The sequence below is a fragment of the Meriones unguiculatus genome, chromosome X, assembly GCF_030254825.1.
Source record: "Meriones unguiculatus strain TT.TT164.6M chromosome X, Bangor_MerUng_6.1, whole genome shotgun sequence".
Lineage (NCBI taxonomy): Eukaryota > Metazoa > Chordata > Mammalia > Rodentia > Muridae > Meriones > Meriones unguiculatus.
Window position 1 is genome coordinate 117,297,431 of NC_083369.1, and position 18,977 is coordinate 117,316,407.

Genomic DNA, 18,977 nt, shown 5'->3' on the forward strand with positions numbered 1-18,977 from the left:
TCCCAACCCCCATATCCCAATTACACTCTCTAGCACTACCCATCAAGACACACTTAGACATGCGTGGGAGCACACACACACACACACACACACACACACACACACACACTTACTCCCCCGCAATAATGAATCTGTGCCAGCAGCTTTTCCTCTCTAGGGTACAACTGAAGCAACAACACACACTCTCAAAACATTGGACTTCCCTGATTTTCCTGAAGAATATTCCAGACACCAGAGAAAGACAGTTCCAGTCTGAAGTTCAGACTCAAGGAAAAGACAGTGAAGATCACATATAAGCAAATGGACAAAGGTAGGAGTAAGAACTCACCCAACAAAAATCAAGACACCATGGCCCCACCAGCAACCCCCAAGCTGTCATTGAGTAGCAAGTTGTTCAGTTTCCATTTATGTACAGGCTTTTTGCTGTTTCTCTTGTTGGTGAGGTCCAGCTTTAAACCATGATGGTCAGATAGGATACAAAGGATTATTTCAATCTTCTTGTATCTGCTGAAGCTTGCTTTGTGACAAACTACATGGTCTATTTTGGAGAATGTTCCATGAGGTGCTGAAAAGGTATACTCTTGGTTTTGGGTGCAAAGTTCTGTAGACATCTATTAGGTCCATTTGATTTAGGGCCTCTGTAAGTGCCCTTTTTTTCCTGTTTTACTTGTGAATGGATGACCTGTCCCTTGGTGAAAGCAGAGCGTTGAAGTCTCCCACTATTAAGGCTTCCAATCAATGTGTGATTTCAGCTTTAATAATGTTTCTTTTACAGATGTAGGTGGTCTTTTATTTGGGGCTTAGATGTTCAAAATTGTGATGTTCTCCTGTTGGAATTTTCCCTGATGAGAAGGAAGTGCCCCTCCTCATCTTTTTTTATTAATTTTGGTTGAAAGCCTATTTTATTAGATATTGGGATCGCTCCCTCAGCTTGTTTTCTGGGTCCATTTGCTTGATAAACATTTTTCCAGCCCTTTACTCTAAGGTAGTGTTTACCTTTTTTGCATAGGTGTGTTTCTTGGATGCAGCAGAATTCTGGATCCTGTTTGCACAACTGTTCTATTAGTCTGTGTCTTTTTATTGGAGAGTTGAGTCCATTGATATTGATAGATAATAGTGACCAATGACCGATAGTTCCTTTTACTGTAGAGTTGGTGGTCTTACTATGATTCATTGCAGGTTTTTTTCTTTTAATTTTTTTGGGAAATTATCTGTACACTATTTTTTCTTTAGTGTAGTTGTTTTCATTGGATTGGAGTTTTCCTTCTAATATCTTCTTTCGGGCTGGGTAGCTGTGTAGATATTGCTTCAATTTAGTTTTATCATGGAATATTTTGATTTCTCCATCTATGTTGATTGAAAGCTTTGCTGGGTATAGTAGTCTGAGTTGACATCTGTGTTCCCTTAAAGACTGAATGATTTCTGTCCAGACCCTTTTGGCTTTCATAGTTTCTGATGAGAAGTCTGGTGTGATTCTGATTGGTCTACCTTCATATGTCACTTGGCCTTTTTCCCTTTGTTTTGTAGGTTTAGTGATTTGACTATGATGTGACAGGAAGTATTTCTTTTCTGGTCTAGTCTATTTGGTGTTCTGTAGGCTTCTTGTATGTTTATGGACATCTCTTTCTTTAAGTTGGGAAATTTTTCTTCTATTATTTTCTTAAAAATATTTTCCAGTTCTTGGAGCATGGAGTCTTCTTTTTTTTTTTTTTTTTTAAATTTATTTATTTATTTTTATCAGTTACATTTTATTAACTCTGTATCCCAGCCATGTCCCGATCCCTCATTCCCTCCCAGTCCCTCCCTCCCTCCCTCATCTCCATCGTGCCCCTTTCCAAGTCCACTGATAGGGGGGACCTCCTCCCCATTCATCTGATCCTGTTTTATCAGGTATCTTCAGGACTGGCTGCAAAGCCCTCCTCTGTGGCCTAACAGGACTGCTCCTCCCTTCGGGGGTGGGGAGACCAAAGAGCCAGTCATTGAGTTCCTGTTAGAAATAGTCCCTGTTCCCCTCACTTTGGGAAACCAATTGGTTACTGAGCTACCACAGGCTACATCTGAGTGGAGGTTCTAGGTTATATCCATACATGGTCCTTGGTTGAATGTCAGTCTCAGAAAAGACCCTGTGCCCAGATATATTTGGTCCTTGTGGAGCTCCTATCCTTTCCCCATCAGACTAACTCCCCTTCTTTCTTATGATTCCCTGTACTCTGCCAAAGGTTTGGTCATGAGTCTTTGCTTTGAAAACACTGCTAGTTAGAGTCTTTCAGATGCGCTCAGTAGACTCCTGTCATACGTTCAATGCACATCCCATCTGTCTTTCTAAATGAGGATTGATCATCTTACCCCATGTCCACTCAATTGATTATCTTTTTTAGGTGTATAGATTTCATTATGTTTATCATATCTTATAGATCTATATAAGTGAGTATATCCCATGTTTGTCTTTCTCCTTCTGGGATATTTCACTCAGAATGATCTTTTCTAGATCCCACCATTTGCCTGCAAATTTCATGATTTCCTCCTTTTTGATTGCTGAGTAGTATTCCATTGTATAAAAATACCACAATTTCTGTACCCATTCCAGCGTTGATGGACATCTGGGTTGTTTCCAGGTTCTGGCTATTACAAATAGAGCTGCTATAAACATGATTGAGCAAGTGTCCTTTTTGTGTACTTGAACAAACTTTGGGTATATACCTAGCAGTGGTATAGCTGGGTCTGGAGGAAGCACTATTCCTATTTGTCTTAGAAAGCGCCAGATATCTTTCCAGAGTGGTTGTACCAGTTTACATTCCCACCAGCAGTGGAGGAGGGTTCCCCTTTCTCCACATCCTCTCCAGCATGTGTTATCGCTTGAGTTTTTCATCTTGGCCATTCTGATGGGTGTAAGGTGATATCTCAGGGTCGTTTTGATTTGCATTTCCCTGATGGCTAATGAGGATGAGCATTTCTTTAAGTGTTTTTCTGCCATTCGATATTCCTCTGTCGAGAATTCTCTGTTTAGCTCTGTTCCCCATTTTTTAATTGGATTACTTGGTTTGCTGCTTTTCAGCTTCTTTAGTTCTTTGTATATACTGGATATTAGTCCTCTGTCAGATAAAGGGTTAGTGAAGATTCTTTCCCAATCTGTAGGCAGTCGTTTTGTTTTGATGATGGTATCCTTTGCTTTACAGAAACTTTTCAGTTTCATGAGGTCCCATTTATTGATTGTTGCTCTTAGAGCCTGTGCTGTTGGTGTTCTGTTCAGGAAGTTGTCTCCTGTGCCAATGAGTTCTAGGCTGTTCCCCACTTTTTTTTCCAATTGATTTAGGGTATCTGGTTTTATGTTGAGGTCCTTGATCCACTTTGACTTTAGTTTTGTGCAGGGTGATAAATATGGATCTATTTTCATTTTTCTGCATGTAGACATCCAGTTGGTCCAGCACCATTTGTTGAAGATGCTGTCTTTTTTCCATTGAATGGAATTGGCTTCTTTGTCGAATATCGAGTATTCATAGGTGTGTGGATTTAGTTCTGGGTCTTCTATGCGGTTCCATTGATCCTCCTTTCTGTTTCTATGCCAATACCATGCAGTTTTTATTACTGTTGCCCTGTAGTACAGCTTGAGATCAGGAATGGAGATACCTCCAGATGATCTGTTGTTGTACAGGATCGTTTTGGAGATTCTGGGTTTTTTGTTTCTCCATATGAAGCTGAGAATCTTTTTTTCAAGGTCTGTAAAGAATTGAGTTGGTATTTTGATGGGAATTGCATTGAATCTGTAGATTGCTTTTGGCAGTATGGCCATTTTCACAATGTTAATCCTACCAATCCATGAGCACGGGAGATCTTTCCATCTTCTGATATCTTCTTCGATTTCTTTCTTCAGAGACTTGAAGTTTTTCTCAAACAGGTCTTTCACTTGCTTGGTTAGAGTCACACCAAGGTACTTTATGTTATTAGTGGCTATTGTGAAGGGTGTTGTTTCCCTAATTTCTTTCTCAGCCTTTTTGTCTTTGGTATATAGGAGGGCTTCTGATTTTTTTGAGTTGATTTTGTATCCTGCCACTTTGCTGAAAGTGTTTATCAGTTGAAGGAGTTCTCTGGTTGAATTTTTGGGGTCGCTCATGTATACTATCATATCATCTGCAAATAGTGACACTTTGACCTCTTCCTTTCCGATTTGTATCCCCTTGATCTCCTTTAGTTGTCTTATTGCTCTGGCTAGGACTTCAAGTACTATGTTGAAGAGATATGGGGACAATGGACAGCCTTGTCTTGTCCCTGATTTCAGTGGGATTGATTTAAGTTTCTCTCCATTGAGTTTGATGTTAGCTATAGGCTTGCTATATATTGCCTTTACTATGTTTAGGTATGTGCCTTGTATCCCTGATCTCTCCAAGACTTTAAACATGAATGGGTGTTGGACTTTGTCAAATGCTTTTTCGGCGTCTAAGGAGATGATCATGTGGTTTTTCTCCTTCAGTTTGTTTATGTGGTGGATTACATTGATGGATTTCCGTATGTTGAACCACCCTTGCATGCCTGGGATGAAGCCTACTTGGTCATGGTGGATGATATCTTTGATGTGTTCTTGGATTCGGTTTGCAAGTATTTTATTAAGTATTTTTGCGTCAATGTTCATAAGAGAGATAGGCCTAAAGTTCTCTTTTTTTGTTGTGTCTTTGTGTGGTTTAGGTATTAAGGTGACTGTGGCTTCATAGAATGAGTTTGGTAGTGTTCCTTCTGTTTCTATTTTGTGGAATAGCTTGAGGAGAATTGGAGTTAGCACTTCTTTGAAGGTCTTGTAGAATTCTGTGCTGAAGCCATCTGGTCCAGGGCTTTTTTTGGAGGGGAGACTGTTAATAACTGCTTCGATTTCCTTGGGAGATATAGGGCTATTCAGTCTTTCTACCTGATCTTGACTTAGTTTTGGTAGATGGAATCTTTCAAGAAAATTATCCATTTCATTCAGATTCTCAAATTTTGTGGCATATAGGCTTTTGTAGTATGACCTAATAATTGTTTGGATTTCCTCAATGTCTGTGGTTATGTCCCCATTTTCATTTCTGATTTTGCTGATCTGGATAGTTTCTCTCTGCTTTTTAGTTAGTTTGGCTAAGGGTTTGTCTATCTTGTTGATTTTCTCAAAGAACCAGCTTTTTGTTTCATTGATTCTTTGGATAGTTTTATTTGTTTCTAGTTGATTGATTTCAGCCCTTAGTTTGATTATTTCCAGCCGTCTGCTCCTCTTGGGTGTATCTGCTTCTTTTTTTTCTAGGGTTTTCAGTTGGGCCATTAAGTTGTTTGTATGTGATGTTACGAATTTCTTCTTGCAGGCACTTAGTGCTATAAATTTTCCTCTGAGCACTGCTTTCAATGTGTCCCATAAATTTGGGTATGTTGTGCCTTCCTTTTCATTGAATTCTAGGAAGTCTTTAATTTCTTTCTTTATTTCTTCCTTAACCCAGCTGTCATTGAGTAGTAAGTTGTTCAGTTTCCATGTGCGTGTCGGCTTTTTGTTGTTTCTGTTGTTGTTGAGGTGGAGCTTTAGTCCATGGTGGTCAGATAATATACAAGGGATTATTTCAGTCCTTTTGTATCTGTTGAGGCTTGCTTTGTGGCCCACTATATGGTCTATTTTGGAAAAGGTTCCATGCGGTGCTGAAAAGAAGGTGTACTCTTTTGAGTTTGGGTGAAATGATCTGTAGACGTCTATTAGGTCCATTTGATTTAGGGATTCTGTGAGTGCTTTTATTTCCCTATTTGGTGTCTGTCTAGTTGATCTGTCCCTTGGTGAGAGCGGAGTGTTGAAGTCTCCGACTATTAAGGTATTAGGATCAATGTATGATTTAAGCTTTAATAATGTTTCATTTACGAATGTCGGTGCTCTTGTATTTGGGGCATAGATATTCAAGATTGTGATGTCCTCTTGGTGGATTTTTCCTTTGATGAGAATATAGTGGCCCTCCTTATCTTTTTTGATTAACTTGGGTTGAAAGTCTATTTTATTAGATATTAGGATGGCTACTCCAGCTTGTTTTCTGGAACCGTTTGCTTGAAAAACAGTTTTCCAGCCCTTTACTCTGAGGTAGTGTTTGTCTTTGTTGCATAGGTGTGTTTCTTGGATGCAACAGAATGTTGGATCCTGTTTCCTTAACCATTCTGTTAGCCTGTGTCTTTTTATTGGTGAGTTGAGTCCATTGATATTGATAGATAATAGTGACCAATGCATGTTAGTTCCTTTTGTAATGGAGTCGATGATCTAACCCTGTTTCATTGCTTGTTTTCTTTTCATTTTTGTTGGGACATTATCTGTATGCCCTGTTTTCTTGGGTGAATTTGTTTTCATTGGATTGGAGTTTTCCTTCTAGTATCTTCTGTAGGGATGGTTTGCTGTGTAGATATTGTATAAATTTAGTTTTGTCATGGAATATTTTGTTTTCTCCATCTATGTTGATTGAAAGCTTTGCAGGGTATAGTAGTCTGGGTTGACATTTGTGATCTCTTAGAGTCTCCATGATACTTGCCCAGGCCCTTCTGGCTTTCATAGTTTCTGATGAGAAGTCCGGCGTGATTCTGATAGGTCTACCTTCATATGTTACTTGGCCTTTTTCCCTTGCTGCTTTTAATATCTTTTCTTTGTTCTGTAGATTTAGTGTTTTGACTATGATGTGACGTGATGTGTTTCTTTTCTGGTCTAGTCTATTTGGAGTTCTGTAGGCCTCTTGTATATTTATGGACATCTCTTTCTTTAAGTTGGGAAAATTTTCTTCTATGATTTTCTTGAAAATATTTTCTGGACCTTGGAGTCTGGAGTCTTCTTTTTCATGAATTCCTATTATTCTTAGATTTTGTCTTTTCATAGCATCCTTGATTTCTTGGATATTTTGTGATTGGAACTTTTCTGATTTTACTTTTTCTTTGAGAGAAGTATCCATTTCTGCAAGTGTGTCTTCAGCTCCAGAGATTCTCTCTTCCATCTCTTGTATTCTGTTGGTGATGCTTACTTTTGTTGTTCCTGATCTTTTCTCCAAGTTCTCCAGCTCAAGGGTTTTCTCATTTTGTGTTTTCTTTATTGATTCTAATTCTGTTTTCATGCCTTGCACCATTTCTTTCATGTGTTTGAATTTGGATTCCTGTCTCTCTACGATGGCCTCTATTTCTTTTTTCATTTCCTTCTTATATGCCACTAATTTTTCCTCTACTTGTGTATCTATTTGTTTGGCTATGTTTGCCTGTGTTTCTTTAAGGATATTGTCTATTTCTTCTTTCTTTGCCTCCAATTGACTGGCCATCTCTTTGAAAGACTTGTTCATTTCCTCCTTATAAGCCTCAAATAATTGGGCAAGCATGACTTTAAAATCATTTTCCTGTGCTTCTGCTGAATTGGTGTATCCACCGATTTTGGCGTTTGCTGGTGAAGTCATGATGTCCTGATTTATGTTGGAAGTGTTCTTTCGCCTACCTCTGGCCATTGGCTTATCTGAAACCTTCCCTGTTTGTTTTTGGATTCTGCAGATCAGACTGGTGCTGTCTCTCTCTGGTGTCTGGAGAGTTCTTCAGGAAGCTGAGCACTCTCAGCGTGTGCTGAGGACTAGCTGTACCTGTGGGAGGAAAGTACGCAGGCGCAAACGGGGCAAATGCAAGCGTGTGTGTGTGTGTGTGTGCGCGCGCGCGCGCGCGCGTGCGTGTCTGTGTGTGTAAGTGTGCGTGGATGAGTTTCTCGAGGGACAGAGTGATGGCTAATGTTGAACCCTTGAGTGTGTGGGAGGGGCTCTGCACTGTATATGTCGCAGGCGCTAATGATGATCGCAGCGCAATTTCTGGCATTAACTGTCTTAGCTCCTCAATCAGGCCCACAGGGCAGGAACTTCAATGCCCCTAGTGCCCCTCTGTTTCCCAAAGTGGGTATGTGGGTGGGAGGGGGGTTCGATGCCTGGCTTCTGATTTAGAAGGACCCAGGATCTGGGGAACTGCAGATTCTCAAGGATGCACTCACTTACAGGCAGGTCTCTTGGCCGATATCGTGGTATCCGGGGCTCTCTGCTCTCTGGTTTGGCCCTGCTTCTTTGATGTGTTCCGCCAGTTCTGTGCTGCTGTCACTGCCAGGTTCTGAGGTCTTGCTGCAGCTGGAGATTTCAGGGTGGTCACTTCAGCAGGGATGGGGTAACCAGGCTCTCTGTTCTCTGGTTTGGCCCTGGTTAGTCTTAAACTGGAGGGCTGTGGTGCCCCGCCAGTTCAGTGCTGCTCCGCCTCCACGTCCCCCTGTAACTGCAGACTGGGTTGCTAGTCCCAAAGCTTTCTGGGAAGTCCTGGGATCTCTTCGTTGTGCTCTCCAAGCTTGGGAGGCCCAGCGCCTGGTGTGTCCAGGTTGTATGACGTTTCTGCCTGGTTTCGGTGAGTATATAGCGTATTCTCTGTCACTGTGGGATTGGGCGGGTCGTACCGTCCGTGATGGCGATCCTGCGGAGCTAGTATGGTGTCTAGCAGATTCGTGCCCTGGGAGGATGGCGCAGCCGCTGCGCGAATCTGGGAGTCCCGGGCACGTACTGCTGGCTTTTATCTGCCGCTAAAGTGCTTGGGGCTCCGTCTCAGCGGCTGTATACCCCAGGCAGTTAGGTCTGCGCTGAGAAAGATGAGTCAGCTGTGCCGCTGTGCCGAGGAGGAAGGAGGTCTGGGGGAAGGGAGTGCCGCAAGAACAAAGGATCGTTTCTCTCCTTCCCCAGGCAAGTCTCCGGGTGACCGGAGGCCAAAGTTTTCACCTCCTGCGATGTTCTCTGGTGTTCAGAAAGCCTCGCTGTGGTTTTCCTGGGTTGGGGGTCCTTCCATTCTCCAACTCAGAAGATCAGGTATCCCACCGCTCAGAAACTGTGTGTGCTAGTCGCCATCTTGGCCTGGAGTCTTCTTTTTCATCTATTCCTATTATTCTTAGGTTTCATCTCAGCAATTAAAAACAATCCTACTCAACAATTAAAAACAAGGAAATTATGAAATTTGCAGGCAAATTTTGGGACCTAGAAACGATCATCCTGAGCGAGGTATCCCAAAAGCAGAAAGACACACATGGTATATACTCACTTATATAGACCTATAAGATAGGATAAATATCCTGAAATCTTTACACCTAAAGAAGATAAACAAGAAAGAAGACCAAGGGTTAGATGATCAATCCTCACTTAGAAAGACAAATGGGATGGACCTTGGATGTAGGAGACAACAAATAACAGGACAGGAACCTACCACAGAGGGCCTCTGAAACACTCTACCTAGCAGTGTATCAAAGCAGATATTAAGACTCATAACTAAAATTTGGGCAGAGTGCAGGGAATCATATGAAATTAGGGGGAGTTAGTAAGACCTGGAGAGGACAGGAGCTCCACAAGGACCATATATATCTGGGCACAGGCGTCTTTCATGAGACTGTTTCTCCAACCAAGAACCACGTATGCATATAACCTAGAACCCCAGTTCAGATATAGCTCATGGTAGCTCAGTATCCAAGTGGATTCTATATTAAGGGGAACAGGGGCTATTTCTGACATGAACTCAATGGTGAGCTCTTCACACACACACACACACACACACACACACACACACACACACACCCGCAAGGGAGCAGCAACCTTGCTAGGTCACAGTAGGGGACATTGCAGCCAGTCCTGAAGAGACCTGATAAACTAGGGTCAGATGGAAGGGGAGGAGGTCCTCCCCTATCAGTGGATTTGGAAAAGAGCATGGAGGAGATGAGGGAGGGGGGGTGGGAATGGGAGGGAATAAGGACGGGGTCTACGGCTGGAATACAAAGTAAATAACCTGTGATTAATATAAAAAATTTAAAAATTTTAAAAAATAATAAAATTTAAAAAAGAAACTTAGAAAACAAGAAGTTAAACACCAGCACATCAAATGATCCAATTTAAAAAAATGGATTTCAAAGCTAAACAGAGAATTCTCTGTAGAGGAATATCGAATGGCAGAGAAACACTTAAAGAAATCCTCAGCCTCATTATCCATCAGGGAAATGCAAATCAAAATGACCCTGAGATTTCACCTACACCCATCAGAATGGCCAAGACCATAAATCCAAGTGACAACACATGCTGGAGAGGCTGTGAAGAAAGGGGAACCCTCCTCCACTTCCATTGGGAATGTAAACCTGTACAACCTCTCTGGAAATTCAATCTGCACATTCTCAGACAACTAGGAATAACTCTTCCTCAAGATCCATCCATACCACTCCTAGGCGTGTATCCAAAATACACTCAACTATACAACAAGAACATTTGCTCAACAATGTTCCTAGAAGCTCTATTCATAATAGCCACAATCTGGAAATGACGTAGGTGTCCCTCAATGGAGGAATAGATACAGAAATTGTGGTACATTTGCACAACGGAATACTACACATCTATTAAAAACAAGGAAATCATGAAATTTTCAGGCAAATGGTGGGAACTATAAAAGACCATCTTGAGTGAAGTGACCCAAAGAAAAAAATATACTCTATACAATGTTATTTTTAATTTTTTAATTTTTTTAATTAATTTATTTTCAATTAATTACAGTTTATTCACTTTGTATCCCACCTGCAGCCCCTACTTTGTCCTCGTCTAATCCCACCCTCGTTCCCTTATCTCCTCCCATTCCCCTCCACAAGTTCACTGATAGTGGAAAGCATCCTCCCCTTCCATCTGACCCTAGCATATCAGGTCTCATCAGGAGTGGCTGCATTGTCTTCCTCTGTGGCATAGTAAGGCTGCTCCCCACTCAAGGGAAGAGCCGGGTGAGTTCATGTCAGAGACAGTCCCTGTTCCAGTTACTAGGGAACCACTTGAATAATGAGGTTCCATGGATTACATATCTGCAGGAGTTCTAGGTTATCCCCATGCATGGGCCCAGGTTGGAGCATCAGTCTTGGAAAAGACCCTTTTGCCCAGATCCTTCAGTTCTGCTGCTCTCTTTGTGGAGTTTCTGTCCCCTCCTACCACCGAGGTCCTTCATCTCCCCCTTCTTTCACAAGACACTCTGCACTCTGCCCAAAGTTTGGCCAGCAGTCTCAGCATCTGCTTTGATACCCTGCTGGGTAGAGTCCTTCAGAGGTCCCCTGTGGTAGGCTCCTGTCCTGTTCCCTACACTCTCCCTCTTCTGACGTCCATCTTGTTTGCCTTTCTGAGTGATTATTAATGATTTTATCCAGGGTCCTCCTTCTTGCTTAGCTTCTTTGGGTGTACAGATTTTAGTATGTTTATCCTATATTCTAAGTCTAATATCCACTTTTAAGTTAGTGAAAAAATTTATTTATATGTTTTTAGTTTGCATTTTCTGAATCAGCAGAGCCTAACCCCTCTTCTAGAGCCTGTTTCCATTCCCCTCTTAGAAAGTTTCTTTAACTGAATTGTCTCTCCAGGGAGTGTAAGGGATGACTTACGATGTCATGTTCTCAACATGATTATTTTCATAAATTTCATAATTCTGCCTTGAACCTGGTGACTACATGCACCTTGTTGCAGCTATAAGTGACTTCCAAACTGAGGAGCACAGCTGTTTTCAGAAATCAAATTTACAAGCCAGTGATTTAAAAAAAAAAAATGAAGGGAAAGAAGGCACTCCATAAGCACTTTTTTAAATCACTTTTTTTCATGAAACTGTACACCAAGTCGTACTAGTTTTCTAAAATACCACTACAACAATTCACAGAAGTCAGAAATTTTAAAATAGAGCTTAAAGGCTATTTAGCTCCTACACAAATGCCACAAATCCATGTATCTTTGGGACTGAATACAAGTCAAGAGATTTTTCATGGAGCTGCTTGTGTTAAGGAGAGTAAAGAAAACTCACCAATGGATGCTGTCTAAACTGTCTCACTATTTTCAGGTGTTTTGTTTTGGTAGCAAAGCTGGCTTTAATTGGCATTATTCAATTTTCAAAGTATTTATTGAGTACTTACCGTGGCCTAGCACTGGATTAAAGATTTTCATGTCGTTTAATAATCATGGCAGTCCAGTACTGTACTTTCATTCCTATTCTGTAAATAGGGAAATAAACAAATGCATTCAGAAATTCACCTCATTATCATACTACAGTAATGAACTCAGGAGCACCAAACTGAAAATCACCTCTGAACAGTTAAACTGTTGACTGGCATTAGGAAACTGAAGTATCTAAACTTACCTACCTGTAAGATAAAAGTAAATCTAGCTATTGATGATGTTATGAAGATTAGATGAGGTAATTTATTTAAAGCTTCTAGATGAGCCATATGCAATGAGCCATAGTAGTGATTATCTTTCTCTCTTTTCCCTGTAAACAGAAGAGCCAAATTTTTAACTTATGTTTTGATTTCCAAGATGGTCTCTGTTCTTTCAGCTTGTGGTTGCAATTTAATTAATAAATCAATAAATTTAGGTCATAAAGTTAGAACTGAGAACATAATCAAAGCTATGATGATTACATGTTAATGGAGATAAAAAGGCCTATCGAGTTGATCATATTATTCCTTCACTTCAATAGGATATTAAAGTTTACTTTGTAATCTTCACTTTCCCTGGGGGCCAGAGATGATGATGACTCGTGAAGCTATTTCCCAGTGCTTGTAGATGCTGTTTTATTCCCCCCCAGCCCCCCATTCTACAGTCCTCTTCCATCACTACAGATCCCTTCAGTATTTATTTATTTTCATAAAAAATCTTTTGAAATTGTATATTATGTAAGAACCTTGATTGTACTGTGATTTTGTTTTATAGTCAGCATTACTTTAAATACTGCAAAATCTCAACATTGGCTCTACTGAAAATCGTGATGCATGCCAGATCAGGAGGCAACCTGGAAGTGATGGGCTTGGTGCTTGGTAAAGAGGACAGTGGGACCATGATCATCATGGGCAGTTTTGTTTTGTCTGTAGAGGTCACTGAAACCAAAATAAATTCTCAGGCTGCCACATATGAGGAAATGGCTGCAAACACAGAAAATGACAAACAGGTAAAAATATGGTTTCTTAGAACTTAGTAACTCTTAAGAGTCTCAAGATGACTTTTGGGTTTCTGAGCTTAAAACTGTCCTTTTCACATTAAAATTTACAATTAAAATTGAATAATTTTCATGTAAAGTATTAAAAATCTTGTGAGGTTTATAGTACTAGGTTGGAGGAAGGAGTCCTTCTCAATTAAATTTTCATAGTCAGTGTCAGTTGTGTTTAAAATTGAAAAAAAAAAATATGTAGGCTTGGCATTCATGAGCCCAGAGTTCAATATCTCCAGAATCCCTCAACACTGGAAAAAAAAAATGAAGAAATTTAGGAATTAACTATTCCTGAGAAGAGTGAATCTAATTTTTTCAAAGTAATTTTATTTATATATTTATTTATTACAATTTATTCACTTTGTATCCCAGCTGCAGCCCCCTCTCTTGTCCCAGTCCCACCAACCTTCCCTCATCTCCTTCTATGTCCTTTCCCTACTCACCTGATAGGGGAGTAACTTCTCCTATTCTAACTGACCCTAGAGTATCAGGTCTCATCAAGGCTGACTGCATCATCTTCCTCTGTTGCCTGGCAAGGCTCCACCCACCAAGGGCATGTGATCAGAGAGCCTGCCACTGTGTTAATGTCAGAGACGGCCCCTGCACCCCTTGCTAGGGAACCCACTTGTATACTGAGCAGCCGATTGGCTTTCTCTAAACAGGGGTTCTAGGTCCTCTCTATGAATGGTCCATAGTTGGAGTATAGGTCTCTACAGTCCCCACTCAGCCAAGGAAGTTTGGCAATGTTTTCCTCCTTGTGGAGTTCCTGTCCCCTCCAGGTCTTTCTATCTCCCTCTTCTTTCTATCTCTTTTTCTTAATAATTCTGCCACTCTTCCCAAAATTAGGCTATGAGTTTAAGTTTCTCCTTCAATATCCAGGTAGGTAGAGTCTATCCGAGGTCCCTGGTGGACCTCCTGTCTTGTTCCTTCTACTACTTTCAAATCAATACTGTTTTCCCTTCTGAATGTGGATTAAGCATCTTCCCTAGGGTCCTCCTTGTTGTTAAGCTTCTTGAGGGCTATAGATTTAGTATGTTTATCCTATATTATATGGTTAATATCCGCTTATAAGTGAGTATATAACATTTGTGTCTTTCTGCTTCTGGGTTATCTCACTCGGGATGATCTTTCCTCGTTCCCATCATTAGCCTGCAAATTGTATGATTTCCTTGTTTGAATTACTGAGTACTGTTCCATTGTGTAAATGTACCACAATTTCGGCATCCATTACTTCATGAGAGACATCTAGGTTGTTTCCAGATTCTGGCTATTACGAATAGAGCTGCTACAAACGTGGTTGAGCAAATGTCATTAGTGAGTGGTGGGGTATCTTTTGGATATATGCCTAGGAGTGGTATAGCTGGATCTTGAGGTACCATTATTCCTAAATTTTGGCAGAAGCACCAGATTGATTTCCAAAGTGATTGTACTAGGTTACATTCCCACCAACAGTGGAGGAGGGTTCCACTTTCTCCATATCCTCTCCAGCATGCATCATTCCTTAAGCTTTTTATCTTAGCCATTCTGATGAGTGTGAGGTGAAATCTAATGGACTAGGCTATTTTTCTTCCTTAAGTTACTTATATACTTACACAGAACAAGATCAAGATTTTTTGTTCAATTTTTTAAGTATGTTGTATGTGATATGCATCTATGTGCAGATATGTTTTATAATCTACAGCATATTCCTGTGAAGGTATATCAGATGTTAGTGATAATGTCTGGGCTGAGAAAGAGAGAGATGAGGGAAAAGGTACAGAAAGAGAGTGGATAGCCTTGATCTGGTACCTTGATAATTTTACACTGCATGCATGTGTGTCTTTTCAGAAATTCTTTAGCTTCAAAGAAGCATGTGCTTCACACTGCTACTAGACCACAGTGCTTCATAAAACCTGTAAATGACAATATCTGAGATTCTACCACACCTCAAGCAAGCTTTTTCTTTCATGTATTAAGGTGGCCACCTTGAAAATGCAGTTAGCTTATACCAGAGCTACCCAGGTTAAAGCTCTTGGCTCTCTGGGATTGATGTTAGTAGGCAGATGCTTAACTTGCACTCCCAGTAACCATTCATGGCAGTGGTGGTACGTGCATTAAAAAAACAAAACAAAACAAAACAAAACAAAAAGTGTCTCTGCTTTAGCAAAGAACTAAAGAACTCTAGTTTGATTCTTATCACCCATATGAAGGCTTACAACCTAGATCCAGGGTATCTGAAACCTTTCTCTGACCTCCAAGGACACGATATAAGACATATATTCAAGGAGTCATACATAAGGTAAAAATAAATAAGCGAATGAATGAATGAGGGTCTCATGTGTTTCAGGTTGGTCATTACCTCCTGAAATTGAACTCCTGATTCTCCTATTATGTGCTTAGCATACTAGGACTATAAGTGTAGAGTACCACATTCTTTTTAGCATTTTTTTATTTCAGTTTTAATTTTTGTTGTTTGTCTTCCTTCTTGTACGTTTGTATCAGGAGCTGGGGGAGAGACATACACATGCTATGACCCATGTACATAGGTGAGAAGACAGCTTGTTGGGGTCCATTCTCTCCCTCCACCATGTCGGTCTCAGGGACCAAATTCAGGTCCTCAGGCTTGACAGTAGGCACGTTTACCCATAGGACCATCCTAGTGGCTCCACTTTTTTTGTTTCATTTTACCTTTTGTTTTTATGGTGTCAGGGTTTCATATGCTATTTAAGAGTTCTCTCTACCATGAAGCTATATCCTCAGTCCTCTAGCTTCAGTAAATATTTAAAAATTTGTATCTTTATGAGTGTTTGCATGTTATCTTTGTGCACCACACATGTGCTTGGTGCCTGTAGGGTCCAGAAGTAGCAGTGGGATACCCTGGAATTGGAGTTAGATGTGAGTGCTGGGAACCAAACCCATTTCCTTCTGCCAGAGCAGCAACTACCCTTAACTTCTGAGGTATCCCTCCAACCTATATAAGTTTTGTATGGGTTTAATTTTGTTTTGTTTTGTTACTGTTTTTGGCACAGAGTCTCTCTGTTATGTAGCTCTGTCTATCCTAGAACTGGATATGTTGACCAGGCTGTCCTTGAACTCCCAGACAGCCTCTGCCTGAGTGTTCAGGTTAATGCCATATACCACCACACCAAGCTTGTTTTATGTTTCTGTGTGTGTGTGTGTGTGTGTGTGTGTTTTAAGTTGTTCAGAAAGATTTGCTAAAGAAAGAATACTGAAAAATTAAAACACTGTGATAAAGGCTTAAGCTCTGGTGTCTTAACCCTCTTGCACCTCACACTTCACTTCTGTGATAAGAAGTTAAATCATAGAACCCATGTCATCTTCTTTGCTCTGCATAGGCATTTAATCAGGGTGGACTGAATTGGAGAAGCAGAAATGGCTAGAACCTGTCTTCTTCTATGTCCAGGGTGCTTTAGATGCAATCTGGATTTTATTAGGAGGAAACTAATAGTTGTTCATCTATTAAAGTATTTGGGTAAGGGAGGGAAGATTCTCAGTTGATTTGTTTGTTTCAAAAATATGTCCTTGTTGAATAGCATGCACAGCTTAAATAATAATAATAAATACTCTTTGATGATATGGTAACTAAATCTAATCTGTAAAATAACTGAATATTCCCATTTTATTGAACTTTTCTGGTTATTTTGGTTATCTTTTTCAGATGGTTTGCTAGTTTAGTTTACAAATATATAGTGCTATATTTACTTGCTTGTTTTGGGTTTCTGATCTTGACTCACTAGAACATATGGTTTATGTTGACCAATATTAAGCATATATCTCTTCTAGATTAACCCAACCAGAACAATATCTTCAGGAAAAGTGAATCTTGATACCCTTTGGACATATCCAAAGGTAATTTGGATGGAGAAGATAAGCAGGACATTCACAGTCTCAGGTAGTTTATACTAGCCATGAAATTACTTACCTGTGAAGCACTGGGAGTAGAGATGTGAGTCACCACAGGAGTGGCATGTGTTCATGAGTACAAGCACTGGTGTGCAGGTCAGAAGACAGCCTTTGGTGCCAGTCTTCTCCTTCCTCCTTGTTTGAGGCAGGTTCTTTTAGTTTTCACTGCAAATGAGCTACCAGCCACCAGGCTTATACAGCTGGCTTCTGTGGAATCTGTCTCCAGCTCCCCCGACTATAAGTATTAACTAGTCCTTCTTTGTGTGGGTTTTGGGATCCAAATTTAGCTTCTCATATTTTTATACAATCTTTTTTTTTAAAGTTCTAAGGGATAGAGGCAAGCTATATGTCCATCCTGTTTGATATTTTTTTACTGTAGAAAACTTTTCAAATACAAAATTGCAAACTGCCACAGTTCAAATAAAAAGATAACATAGTTGTTAAATATTAATCTTGGCAGACAAAGGGTTTTATCCGGGCACAGGGTCTTTTCTGAGACTGACACTCAAACAAGGACCGTCCATGGATATAACCTAGAACTTCTGCTCGGATGTGGCCCATGGTAGCTCAGTAACCAAGTAGTTTTCCAAAGTAAGGGGAACAAGGACTATTTCTAACAGGATCTCAAGGGTAGGCTCTTTGACCTCCCCCCCCCAGGGGAGGAGCAGTCCTGTTAGACCACAGAGGAGGACTGTGCAGCCTGCCCTGAACATACCTGATAAAACAGGCTCAAATGAAAGGGGAGGAGGTCCTCCCTTATCAGTAGACTTGGAAAGGGGCAGGGAGGAGACCAGGGAGGGAGTGTGGGGTTGGGGAGGGAATGAGGGAGCGAGATACAGCTGGGACACAGAGTTAACAAAATGTAACTAAAAAGAAAAATTAAAATTAAAAAAAAAGAGAAATGCTTGTGAGACCTTTGCAGCTTGACAAGTACTAGAGAAATAAGCTGAATCCATCTCTTTCCATGAAGGGAGCCTGTAGTCAGCAATCGATATTACTAGCATATGTAAACATCACCTAAACACAAGAGAATTTAAGCCATATGCCAAATCCTGCCTAGAGAAACTAATGGCTTTGGAGGTGAGTAGGAGGAATGTTTTTTTCTTCTTGGATTTGTTATTTGCTTTGGTTTTGCTTTTAAGATAAAATCACACTCTGTATAGCCCATGCTTTCCTGGAGCTGAATACATGCTGTCCTCACAACTGTCAGTAGTCCTTTTGTCTCTGCCTCCCAAGTACTGAAATTGACATGTATGAGCCACCAGGCCCAGCTGTTATTAAAATATTGATGCTTACTAATTGGTTTTCCAGATTTTCATCCCATCCATAATAAGCTATAGAATATGCTAAGGGGATTTTCTTTCCTTCTCTCTTTCTTTCTTTCTTTCTTTCTTTCTTTCATTCTTTCTTTCTTTCTTTCTTTCTTTCTTTCTTTCTTTCCTTCTTTCCTTTCCTTCTTTCTTTCTTCTTTGTCTTTCTTTCTTCCTTTCTGGCTACAAATCTCCTGATGAAGAACGTTCTGAGTATCAGACTATACCACTTAATAAAATAGAAGACTTTTTTGTGCACTGCAAACAGTGAGTAGTCGACCAGACATCAGGGCCAAGGATGTAACACAACAGCAGAATACATGCCTGTCACTCCCATGGCCTTGAGTTCAACCCCAGCACCAAAAACTCAGAAATGATTTAGTCAAAGATTTTTTTAACACATAAGAAAACTCAGACAGAATGCATTTGATAATATATAGTACCTTTGAAATAGTAGTAAAAATTGATTTAGGATAATAGTCAAATTATTTAGGTAATAATTACTCTTTTATTTATGTTTATTCCTCAGTAATTATATTAATATAGCTCATATCTTTCACATAAACATAAACATTTTTTATTGCACAGGATACTGTGTCCACAAAAAATTAACAGTGGAGACAAATACTACAGGTCTACAGTAACATGTTTGCTGACCTTCAAATACACAATTTTGGGATGGCAAGGTGGTTCAGTGAATAAAGGTCCTTGATGCCAAGGCTGAAAACCTAAGATCATTGTTCATGTGCTAACCTGATTTCC

At 40.2% G+C, this 18,977-nt stretch overlaps 1 pseudogene; it reads left to right on the plus strand.

Moving 5' to 3' along the window:
• Positions 1 to 18,486, plus strand: part of LOC132649929 (COP9 signalosome complex subunit 5-like) — a 57,572-nt pseudogene extending 39,086 nt beyond the window's left edge.
• The last annotated feature ends 491 nt before the right edge of the window (positions 18,487 to 18,977 follow it).